Here is a 12,737-nt window from a genome sequence, read left to right on the forward strand (position 1 = left end):
ATCGGGTGTTAAAAATCCGTGACAGTGTTAAGAGAAACCAGCCTAGCCCAGTAATAAAAAAAGGATATGCATGTGTGATTAACCCCTGCAATACCTCCCTGTGGAAAGTCATCCATTCAGACCGTCATGATTGAAGTTTAATAATACTAACTTAGGAGACTCCCTCTTTTCTTCCTTCCACTATTTTAATAGCTCTGTGATGCTCCACAGGGCTTAGAGAACCACATTCATACTTTGGCCTCTTAACGTTAGCAAAGCACACTGCTCACAGCAAGCCAGCTTTCAAAGAGTTAACGGCCTGGAGCAGCCGCAGCTAATAGAAAGCAGGCTTCAGGAAGGATTGAGAGCAGATGGGCAGCTGGATTTTAAATCATATTTTGCTGGCTGGTAGGACCTTGAAAGTGAGACAGCACTGAATACAGCATGAGCCTCTATTGTCCGTCCTAGGGCTCTTTGTTTTTGTTTTCTTTTTACACAAAATATGGTTCTGCAAGTAAAATAACATGCTTTTGTCTGCTTCCAGAATTGAGGTTTTCAACCCATGGGGGATGGAGTGGAGGGAGCAAATGGGTACATGAAAAGTGGCAAAAACTTGAACAGGCACAGAGCAGGGAGGGGTAAACAAAGGGAAGAAGCAAAGTACTATGTAGGGGCATTAAAGCCCTACTCTCCATTGTATATCCTCCACACTATGAGTGTGTGTATGTGTTGGTGCTGCCCATGAGGCATGGAAGATTGCCTTTCATAGCCATGTGTATTTGGGGTAACTTGGGTAGGGTTTCCAGGCCTCAGGTTGTTGGGAGTTAGTACAGCAATACTGAGTATTTGGGACAGCTTTTGCATTTCCCTACTTCATTGATTTGTAGTTTTTAAAGCTTTATTCTTAAATCTGCTTGGTTCTTTCCTAGATACAAAAAACCAATTGTCAACTGATAATTTTCAGTTTTTGGCTTTGAGGGTTGATTCACATGACTGCATTTTCTAAAAAGATGAATCATCCCAAGGTCACTTGGAATTTAACGAAGGGTGAATTCATGCAACCCCTTCTGAGATGGAAGAGATATATGGTCTTCCTACTGCATAATTACTTTGTGCTAAGTGGGCAATTTATAATAGCATTTCCCAACATTGTGCTCTCCAGATTATTTGGACCAGAACTCTCCATCAGCTTCAGCCAGCATAGCCAGTGGCCAAGGATGCTGGGAGTTTAGTCCAAAACATCTGGGGGGCACCAGCTTAGAGATGGAAGGGAGTTAATTCACCAATGAGTTCTCAGGACATGTTAAATTGTGTTCTTTGCTGGTTGTTAATGCATTTCACAAGGGCACTTCGACACATGACTTTGGTGGATTAAAGTCAGCACTTGGTTCTTCACTCTCAAGGCATTTGTATGAAATTACCATAAATTGTCACTTACGGGAAGTATTACAGCCAACCCTGTTGAAGTGAGCCTGCCCACATCAAGAGACAAACTAAACATTTCTCTTGCTCAAAAATTAATTGCTGTGAAAACTTGAGCTGGGCTTCCCCCATGAACCCTGGATGGGGCCCTCTTGCTTCCATCTACTTGCTGCCTGTTTCCTGGGAACAAGGAAGAAACTGGGATCTTCCTCTTTATTTTCAAGGCCTTAATTGGGTTCTGAATCACTCCAGCTTGCTTTGATCTCTCAGCCGGTTCCCACGCAAGCCCAAGAACAGCCTCATCAGCAGTTTCTAATGAGCGGGCCGTTGGTCTTCTCTGGTACGTCTTTCTGGTAATGAAGCAGTGAAAAGGACTCCGTGGCTCAGACATAGTGCTGGCTGTGAGGCCAATGTTACGGTAGCCTCGGATCGAGGTGCAGAGTTTGGAGCAGCTCAGCGGCCCCTTTGTCACAAGGCAGTGGAGGAAAGTGAGGTTCTGAATTCTTCCCATTTTGATTTGTAAATGCTATGAATTACACCACATATGCAAGTTCAAGCCTTTACACTCTGGCTTTTTCTCAACCAGTCATTTACATTTAATTCTCCAGCTTGTATGCACATGGAAAACTTGGAACGAAGGGAGAGGATGAAGGATCCACCCTTTCATTGCCCACCCTTTGTGTGGGTAGGACAAGGTAGCTAAAGGGTAACTGATCAGAGCTAAACAAACAAATGTGTACTCTGGAGTTAGTGATGTACTTTGCCAGCTGGATCTAGGGGTTTTAGACTTGGTTCATTGTTTTGCATTTCTGTTTTATGGGATGCAACAATGAACAAATGCAGATGTGTAACAAGACTTTTGTAGAGTTTGTTTCCTGCTTATTTTATGTTTTTTCTTTTTCTTTACCATCTATATGTTCTGTTTTTAAAATTTGTATGGAAGTTTTATTTATACACAAAAAGATAAATCATAAATTTGGGTGCAGCTGGACACAACTTCGTTTTAAAATTTCAATTAAAATAGCTTTACCAGTGCTAATACCCACACCCCTCTCTGTAGACTTAGTTATTTGAGAAGCTTGGGTTTGGGTTTATAATAAACTACATCCCTAGTTCCACCCCTTTGCCTCTGGCTTTTTTGGCATCTTTGGTGATTTCCTTTTCTTTCTTTTTTGGCTTTTACTTGAGAAGCTTACAATATTTTAGAAAGATGTGCAGGTTTGGGGCGGTATCCTGCAGGGGTGAATTCCCAAGCCATGGAGATTCTCTCTTAGAGTTGGAGTCAGTCTTTGAGAGTGATGGACAACGTGGGGGATGACTTTGCAAACATGGTTGATCCAGTCCTTTTAGTTTTTCAGTACTTCCAGACATTGGACTCACAGCTACACCAGTTAGAAGTCACTGTGTAGATTTTTTGTCTTTTTCTCATTAATAGATACCTTGTATTAACGAAAAAGGCTAAAGAAGTGGTAGGAAGTCACAGGACGGTTGCAAGAAGAAGTCAATGTTGTCTGGAACACCTGTAAACATCTGCGAATGAGACCAAGTGAAGGCTCTACTAAGCTTGTGGGTCCTTGGTCGACAGCTGGTTGGCCGCTGTATGAACAGAGTACAGGACTAGATGGACCCTTGGTCTGATCTAGCAGGGCTCTTCTTATGTTCTTAAGTTTCATCAGAAGGCACCCCAACTTGCAGCCAAATATCAATTCCAGAACCTCTTCTTCAAAGTAATCCAGAGCTTCTGAGCCTCTTGGGAACGCCTTTCTCTCATTACTGTCTGGAACTCCCTCTGTACATCAGGAATCTAGATGGGTGTTGCTTCTTTATTCCTAGCTTTTAGGCAGGATTGGAGTCCCAGCATCCTCTTGTAGATTTATAGGTGACATTCAAAACCTTGAATTCTATCTCCAAAGTTAATACAAGCCAGTTCAATAAATGCTGTCGTATTCATGAGGTAGGGTATACGTAAATAGTATTCATATGATCTGGCCTATAGATACCAAACTGGAGTTGTCTCACCCAGTTTCGAAAGGGAGTTCAAATCCAAAAAAGGACTCCAGCCGCTAGACTTTAAAAAAAAAAAAAGAAAAAAGTTAAATCTAATTACTAAAAGACCAAAGAGAAGAATGGGCTGAATCCCTCTTCTAATAAAAGTGTAAAAGTTGATAAAGGTAAAAACACAGAAAGAGCTGGAATGGATCAGATCAAGGCTCCATCTAGTCCAGCGTTCTGCTCCCAAGCAGATGCTTCTGGGAAGGGCACAAGCAGGATATGAGGGCAACAGCACCCTCCCACTTGGGTTCCCTAGCAAATGCTTTTGAGAGGCATGCCTCCGACGCTGGAGGTGGCACATAGCCTCATTACTAGTAGCCACTGAAAGCCTTATCTCCCACAAAGTGGTCTAATCTTTTAAAGCCATCCCATGTTGTTGGCCCTCACTACATCTTGTGGCAGTGAATTCCATAGTTGAACTATGCACTGATTGTTTTCAGAGGAGTCTTCTTGCATCAATCCAGTGTGGCACTAAACCAGTCGTAGGATGTTCTTGTGTCCATGTGGGCTTTTTAAAAAATGAACAAAAAACCCTGCTCTTCAATGTCTTGTGGCAGTGAATACCAACCCAGAGGTTTATTACACCATGCTTGAAGAAATTGTGTCCAGTTGTGGGCACCACACTTCAAGAAGGATGCAGACAAGCTTGAGTGTGTTCAAAGGAGGGCAACCAGGATGATCAGGGGTCTGGAAACAAAGCCCTATGAAGAGAGGCTGAAAGAACTGGGCATGTTTAGCCTGGGGAAGAGAAGATTGAGGGGACACATGGTAGCACTCTTCAAATACGTAAAAGGTTGTCACACAGAGGAGGGCCAGGATCTCTTCTGGATCCTCCCAGAGTGCAGGACACGGAATAACAGGCTCAAGTTAAAGGAAGCCAGATTCCAGCTGGACATCAGGAAAAACTTCCTGACTGTTAGAGCAGTACGACAATGGAACCAGTTACCTAGGGAGGTTGTGGGCTCTCCCACACTAGAGGCATTCAAGAGACAGCTGGACAACCATCTGTCAGGTGTGCTTTAAGGTGGATTCTTGCATTGAGCTGGGGATTAGATTCGATGGCCTTATAGGCCCCTTCCAACTCTGCTATTCTATGATTCTATGAAATATGTCCTTTTGTCTGAACTTGATACCAATACATTTCAGTGAATTATCATGTGGGTTTTGAGAGGGGTGGAGGTTGATCCTCCCTCTGCCCATTTTCTTTACACCTTTTGGTATAAGCTTCAATCTTCCTGTCCTACTGCAAGCAACTTTTTATTAAACCTTTTAAAAACCATCAAGGAGATGCCTGACCTTCCTCATCGTTTTAATTTCCTCTTAACCTGTCCCAAATCTTACAGCTTATCAGGGATCTGGGTTTGTGTGGGGCCCCGTGGGAGAAAGGTTTTCAAACTGTCTACCTGTAGAGAAGCCCTTCCGTACCTGTTGTGGGATCTCTTGCACATTTTTATTTATTTATTTGTTTGTTTGTTTATTTATTTTACTTATACCCCGCTCCTCAGCCAAAAAAGGCTCTCGGAGCGGCTTACACTTAACAAAAAAGACAGTGGGTTCTGAGCTATCTTCTAAAGCACACCCCAAAGGACTAGTTAAGCTGGTTTGTCCTCACTGCTGGCCTGCATAAACTGAATAGTGTTCTCCAGAATAAACCCAACATCCTATGGTTGTACAGTAGAAGAGAGTAACAGAAGGCATGCCATCCTTCAGGTAAGCTGATTCACCATTACTGATTTTTCTTCTTGAGGAGCTAAACATCCCAGAGCATCCAGGTGTGGATGTTAACCCAGGAATGGGATATTCCTGGGATGTTAATTGAAGGCGGAAGCAATAAACATGTGGGAGGCAGGCAGGGCTTGCTCACTGTTGCTTTAATATCAGCAGTTTCTGGGTTAAACAACCTATGAATTGTCATTACATGCAAATTGGCCCATTGTTTTTGTTTGGAAAAACAAAAACATTGCTCTAGGATTTACAGTATGATACCTGTAACAGTCTAGATCTCAAGTACTGTTGAATCATTGTATTTAATTATTCATAATTAGCCACTGTTTTGTTTGATGAAGAGTGCGGAGAAACTCAAATATTTGGCTAGTCCTAAAACTGATACAATTCAAAAGATGGGAAGATGTTGCATTGGAGATGTTGAAGCAGAAAAAGAATGTTGTTGTTGTTGTTGTTGTTGTTGTTGTTATCATCATTTATATACTGCCCCGTAGCCGAAGCTCTCTGGGCAGTTTACAAAAGGCAGAAAATTCTGATGCATTTCAGAAGCTTCGTAGCTGGAGCTTTAAAAGGCAACAGTCATAGGGTTCAAAAAATGGGCAGACGAAGGGCACTGTTCACATATCTATTCATGGCTCTATAGCTGCAGCATCAAGTGAGCAACGGCATGTGTGGAAGCAGCCAGAGGGGAGCTCCATAGCACGGTGGTTGCAGTATTTCTCACCAAAGTCAGCTTGTAAGTTAAAGACAAACGAGTCATCTGAGCTGTTGGTGTTTGGTGTTCAGTAGTGACTAAGTTTTTAAACAGGCTGTTCCTTGTTTGAAGGTTTGATTCTCCTCTCTACCATGATCTCACTGTTATTTCATTTATAAGGTTACTTATAATGCTGCTTTTTGGCTCTAGAAAGAACTTCTAAAATAGCTAAGAAACACAAATTAAAAGTTTAATTACCCCCAGTTAAATATACCATAAACTGAGAAGAGAATAAAACATCAACGTATAGTAGGTAGCTTTAAGCAAGCTGCCTTCTCTCTCCCTCTTCCAGTTCCCCCATCTGAAACAGGAAAGTAATGCTGACCTATCTTATGGGCTTTTCATAAGGATTACAACAAGATAATGCCCATGAAGCACTGCCAACACTCTAGTGCTCTCTATAAATGTGGAGTATTATGATTAAGTATACAATAATCAAATGATGCGCATGCATGTGTGAATCAGCCCTAGGTTGTGGGTCAATATATGCAGAGCGGGTGAGGAGCAATGTTCAGTTATGCTACTGCTTACGGCTTGTAAACTAGGTTAAAATACAATACGGTCCATTCTCTTTAATGAAACCATCTGCAATAGCTCAAGCTACCAGCACATAAAGTACAAATGAGGTTATTAGGGCTGAGATGAGCTTGGCCAAAGAAACGCTTAAGCATATTTTCGTAAATCCCCTGACTGTAATGTTTTAGATATTCCCATCAGTTGATGATTTGGGGAGTATGAGGAAGGTGTAAATATTCTCCCTTCTGCCCCCCCCCCCGCACGGGGGGGGGGAAGGAAACAGCCTTCCCTAAATTAATGCCTGCTGTGATGTTATGTGCAACTCCTCAGAAAGAAAAGAGGAAGGTGTTGCCTTCGAAGCTGTTATTATTTGCAATTGTATGCAAATATAAAAAGTATTAATTAAAGCAATCTTAGTTGACTAATTATGTTTTAAGTGGGTTGTTGTTATTTTTAAATCCTCCTAATATATGAACTTCAGCATTTGAATATAGTTGAAATTGGAGAGACCCAACTCGAATGCTGAAATGTGGCTTAATTTATTGAAATGTGTGCATTTCCCCCCCTAGTAGAGGTTCGCCTGAATTAATCCCACAGGGATTATACAAGATAAGGCGCGTGAGCCCCGTGGAAGTCGCAGCTCTCCCTCCTTGCGCAGGTGATTTTCGAGGTAGGTAGGCAGGTAGCTTGTGCCCAAGGAAAGCAAGCAAAATGTGCTCTGGAATCAGCGCATCAAAAAAACCTATTTCATCAGCTTTGGCTATTGATTTCCAACTTGGGTTTGTGGCAGCGAACTTTGCACTCTTCCCGCCCCCTCCGTTCTCCCCCCCTCCGTTCCTTCCCAAGTGACCTTTGCCACTGAATGAAAGTTTCAAAATAAGCCCAGCGGTGCCCGTCGCAGCTTTGTCGCAGCTGTGGGAAACGGAGGCCGGGGAAGGAGGGGTGTTAGGACCCAGTGGGAGCTGGCTTCGGCTTGCAGCGTTAGCAGACAGTCCATGCACTGAGCTAGACAGTGGGGGAATCCTGCTTTCCGCCGCGAAGGGCTTCCCCCAGGATCTTCGGGGGAGACCCGGCCCCCCCGCAGCCCCCCTCCTGGACCAGGTAAGGACCTTCGCCTCGCTCTCTCGCTGCAGGCAAAGGCAAGAGCGCAGAACGAGCAGGGCAGGCGGTCCTTGGGATGCGCGCGCGCGCGCGTGTGTGTGTTTAAAGCCCCTTCCCCTTCCCTTCCCTTCCCTTCCCCGCCGCCTGATCTCCGCTTCGCCAGCCTCCAGGACGCCCCCTGCTCCCAGGGCGCAGATTCTGGCCCCGCAGGGTCCTCTGCCGACGGAAAAGTTGCATGTGGGAGGTGCTGGGCTCCACTTCTTCTCGTGCCAGATGTTTTTCAAAAGTGCTCCCCTCCACCCCATCCCTGGCGCTCCCTTTCCACTCAGCAGGGAGGCGAGGCGAGGCAAGGCAGAGCCTCCCCAGCCAGCCTTGCCCCAGGGGATGCTGCCCAAGCTGGGAGGCCGGGAGCGGGGTGGGTGCGCCACTCCAGAGGACCTCCTGAGCCGGCTCTTGGGGCAGTTCTGGCGTTCACAGCCTTGCTTTGTTTGCCGCGGGGCTGCTCTGTTGCGAGAGAACTCTTCCTGTAGTCGGTGCTGAGAAAAACAGGGTCACGGTGGGATGGGACAGGCGAGAGCGCTGGACGTTCGCCGGGGTGCCCCGGGTTCAAATTTCACCCGCTCGTTAGAGCAGCTTTCCCCAACCAGATGTCCTGCAGATGTGGTGGGCTGCAACTCCCATCATTCCCAGCAAGCAAGGCCTGCCTGGGAAGGATGGAAATTGCAGCCCAACTCATTTGGAGGGTACTAGGTGAGGGAAGGCTGCATTAGGGCGACATGGCTAGGGGCAAGCCGCTGTCCCTCCACCAGACCTCAAGGCTGCAATGGTGTGTGATCGCCTGCACATCTCCTGCGTGCACTTTGAGGAACGGCAGGGTGTGCGTTTTTAAAATGACGGCCTGACGTGATTGCTCCCAGGTTATAGCTGGAGAACTGGAGGCTGAAGTCTCACCTGGAGCCTGTGGGCCGAGGTGGGACTCTGAGACAGTTTCCCCACAGCCCTTCGGACCCCTCTAGATGTCTTCTGGATAGTGTTGAACAGAGAGCTCTGGGTTCAGGTCCACTTCTAATCACAGAGTGCTGAGTGGCCTCCGGCAAGGTGCTGTTTCCTCTGTCAGTCTCAGATGCCTTGACTGCAACATGTGTGATTAGTCGGGGCCACTTTCGTAGGTATTTTGCAAGGCAGCACAAGAAAGACACACTGGGCCCATTGCACAACAAAAGTGATTTGTATAGATGACTAAGTCTCCAAGGCAGGGAGGCCAGACACATGAGAGAGGCAAAACGTGTGAGTTGTACAATGCCCTGATTGTTGTTGGTCTACTATGTGTACTCCAAGCCTACCACCACGGGCATCGAATTCCCAATCGCTATTCTGGGTGTTACTGCTAAACCTGGTGCCATCCACACATTCGTGATGCATGGGGTTTCCCTGGCAAACCCCAGGATGTCAATTTGGGTCTTCCTAGCAGGAACTAAATCAGTTTTATCCCCTGGGGTCAAGAGAGGCCCTGGTAGCGGCAGAGCTCTTCCTTGGTGGCACTGCAAGAAAAGCGGAAATGAACTTCATATTGTTATCTAACCCCATGCAGCCTTGCCAAATTTTAATAAAAAAGACTGGAACACCTTTCATATAAGGAAATGTAATGCATTTGGGGTTTCCTGTTTTTTGGGGGGCGGGCAGGGGAAAATATCATTATGGACATCCCATTTCTCTTGAGTGGTGAGGTGCAGCCTTTACTTGGGTCTGTTTGCCTTTGGAAGGAGGCCCCTGGAGGCTTATTGGTGTGTTGTAATATTTGTGTTTATTTACAAATATTCCGGTTGAGCTTTGTGGGAGGCAACACTCCAACAGGCAGCCAAAGTCCACAGCTGCTCCCACATCAGATTTCCAGAGGCAGTTTCACCCTAAGATGCCTACAGGTCCCAGGTTCAGCTCTCTGTTCGACTCAGACTAAGTGAGATTTATCCCCATGTGGTCAGGAGCGGCCCTGATAGCAGCAGAGTTGTTCCTTGATAGGACTGCAAGAAAAGCAGACGTGAACTTCATATTTCTCAAGTGGGGGGGCGTCATCTGACCCCTTGCAGTGGTGCAGCCAGGGAATTTTAGACCCGGGACTTAATGGTTTTATGAACTCCCCCCTTTAGAAGGCCATGTGTATTATTTCAGTTGTGGAGCACATGATTAACAATTCTATTCTCTCTCCCATTCCTTTACCACCACCCACCTGCACAGTAATAAATAATAATAATAAAAAAATCTTACCCGCCTCTCCATTTTGATCGAGGTGGGGAACAACAGTAAATATAAAATACATAAAACTGAATTAAGAACATAATATATATTGTTAAAACATTCTAAAAACATCCTAAAATCCCCCTGGATAGGCCTGCTGGAAGAGATCAGTCTTGATAGCTTTCTTGAATGCTACTAGACTGTCACGTTGATGAGTCTCCTCCAGCAGGCCATTCTACAGTCTGGGAGCAGCAGAAGAGAAGATCCTCTGGGTAATACCCATCAGACTAACTTTGACTTGCTGAAGTAGATTCTTCCCAGAGGCAGAGGCACATTCTTCCCAGAGTGTGCAGGACAGATTGTACGGGAGAAGGCGATCCCACAGGTAGCCTGGACCCAAACCATGTGTAGGTCTTTAAAGGTGATAACCAACACTTTACTTCACCCGGAAACTAATTGGCAGACAGTGAAGAGATTTTAAAACTGGTGTAATGTGGTCACCCCTAGGTGTTCTGGTGACCAACCTGGCTGCCCTATTTTGAACTAGTTGAAGTTTCCGGACTAGGCACAAAGGTAGCCCTATGTAGAATGCATTGCAGAAGTCGAGCCTCGAAGGTACCAGTACGTGCACTACAGTCTTTAGGTCTTCCGTCTTCAATGCTTTATAACTGCTTCTACATTCCTCATATGTTGGAGCAAAAGAAACCTCAAACAAGGACAACCACCACTCTGTATAACTAAACCTGATTCCGTGAACATCTGCAGCTTTGCATTTTAAACTCACTTAAATCATGGCGGCATCACAACTACAGGAATAAAATTGAGTTTGCTTCTGCTGCCCTGACTGCTGTGGGAATAAGTACCACTTTGCTGTAGAAAATTATAACCTATTTTAAAAATAATAAAATGAGCATCTGTGACCATGTACTGTACATGCTCAGTTGTCTGTCCTGTCCCCTGCCTTTCACAATACAAAGAACAGATGCTGCAGTGACCAGCGTCAGCCCTGGTGGGCCCCTGTTGCTCCAGGTGCTGATTCCTCTGCTTTCTGGGTGGTCATGTGGGGGGAGGCTGGGCTGAGCCCCCCCTGGAATTTGGCCCCAAGGTCCAGCACTAGTGGCACCACTAGCCATAGTCTATTGTTCTTGTTCACACACAGACCCTTGCCCCGTCTCCCAAGCTAGAGCAGAGGGGAGCTTTGTGGAATCCAGGAATGACATCTCCTTCAACCATCCCTCAGCCTTTTTGGGCCATCTTAGCTCCCATGGAGACATCTCTCCTGCATGTTGTGGACTATCAACACTCTCTCTTCAGTGTTGGCCAAGTATTGCCTAGGGGCAACCCACCTTGATAGCTCTACCCACAGATGTCTTCTAGAGGAAACCCATAACAATATTACTAATGGAGAAGAGGGAGACAGACATGATGACGTTTTACTTGAAAGTGTGTGGAAGGGGAGCTTTCTCCTAGCACCATCTAATGAAGTACATTGGTGGTAGATTCAGGGTTGCTGAAAAGAAGTACTTCTTTCCATGACTAGTACCACAAGACTTGATAATGGTCACCTGCTTAGTTACCTTAAAAAGTAATGTAAGTGCATTGGTTACAACAGCTGAGACTGTTTAGCTTGGGAAAAGGAGAGTAAGGGAGACATAGAGGTTTACTACTCTATTTCTTCGATTCTAAGACACACTTTTCCCCCCGTATAAACATCTCTAAAAATGGGGTGCGTCTTATAATCGCGGGTGTGTCTTAGGTTTTTTTTTTCTGTTGGTGGTACTGAAATTAGTGTGCGTCTTACAATCGATGGCGTCTTACAATCGAAGAAATACGGTAATCACGCATGGTGTGGAGAATGTGGATAGGGAGACATTTTTCTCCTTCTCGTGTAATGCTAGAACCCAAAGGGGTCATCCCATGAAACTGACTGGTGGGAGATTTTGTACAGATAAAAGGAAGTACTTCTTCACATAATGCATAAACTATGGAATTCACTACCACAAGATGTAGTGATGGCCACCAATTTGGATGGCGTTAAAAGGGGTTTGGATAAATTCCTGGAGGAAAAGGCTTTCATTGACTACTAGTCCTGATGGCTATGTGCTACCTCCAGTAGTAGAAGCAGTATGCTTGTGTACGCCAGTTGCTGGGGAACATGGGTGGGAGGGTGCTGTTGCGCTCGTGTCCTGCTTTTGGGTTCCTGGTTGACAGTGTGTGACCAAAGTGCTAGAGTAGAAAGGGCCTTGGTCTGTTCCAGCATGGTTCTTCTTATGTTCTTATGGTAAGTCTGTTAGTGGCTGTTTGCCATGACTACTAAATGAATCCTCCATGTACAGGGGGCAACATGCCTCTAAAGCTCTGATGCTAAGGACATAAAGTAAGGGAAGACTACCAGCTTCATGCCATACTTGTAAGACTCTCCCATGGGTATTTGGCTAACTGCTATTGGAAGCAGACTGCTGGGTTTGATGAGCCTTGGTCTTGTCCAGCAAGGCAGCTCTTAAATCTTCATGAGAAGGAGATATGTTCTCAAGTTCCAAGAAACACAAGAGTTCCGCATGGATGCTGCATCTCTCCTTTCAGAATTTGTGTATCATGCTGAGCTATGTCTCTGCAATGAGGTTTGCTACCAAGTTTACTGTAGAGCCAGACCATTCACGAAAAACCTCAATTTGATGGCAAAATTAATTTCTTCTGCTGCTCTTTCCGTCCCCCCCACCCCACCCCGTGAAATAGTCCAGAGAATATTGCATGGTGGTAGGCAATCTAGGGGCCTCCAGGTGTTTGGGACTACAACTCCCATAAGCTCCAGCCAGCATGGCAAATGATCAGTGAGTGATTCTGGGAATTGTGATCCCGGACATTTGGAGGGCACCAAGTTGCCTGCCTTCGGAATAGAGGTTGTAGGGCAGGGGTGAACACTCTCGTCGCAGTTAGGCTGCAATCCATTTTA

The 12,737-nt window shown here is 45.5% G+C and overlaps 1 protein-coding gene across 1 annotated transcript in view; it reads left to right on the forward strand.

Annotated features, from left to right (window-relative positions):
- The first annotated feature begins 7,369 nt into the window (after nt 1–7,369).
- RARA (retinoic acid receptor alpha) overlaps nt 7,370–12,737 on the forward strand; it is a 187,276-nt gene continuing 181,908 nt past the window's right edge. The window contains exon 1 of the mRNA XM_063138607.1: nt 7,370–7,549. The gene's annotated coding sequence lies outside the window, so the exon portion shown is untranslated. The remainder of the gene's footprint in view (nt 7,550–12,737) is intronic.

This window comes from Elgaria multicarinata, chromosome 11 (genome assembly GCF_023053635.1).
Source record: "Elgaria multicarinata webbii isolate HBS135686 ecotype San Diego chromosome 11, rElgMul1.1.pri, whole genome shotgun sequence".
In the NCBI taxonomy this organism is placed as follows: Eukaryota; Metazoa; Chordata; class Lepidosauria; order Squamata; family Anguidae; genus Elgaria; species Elgaria multicarinata.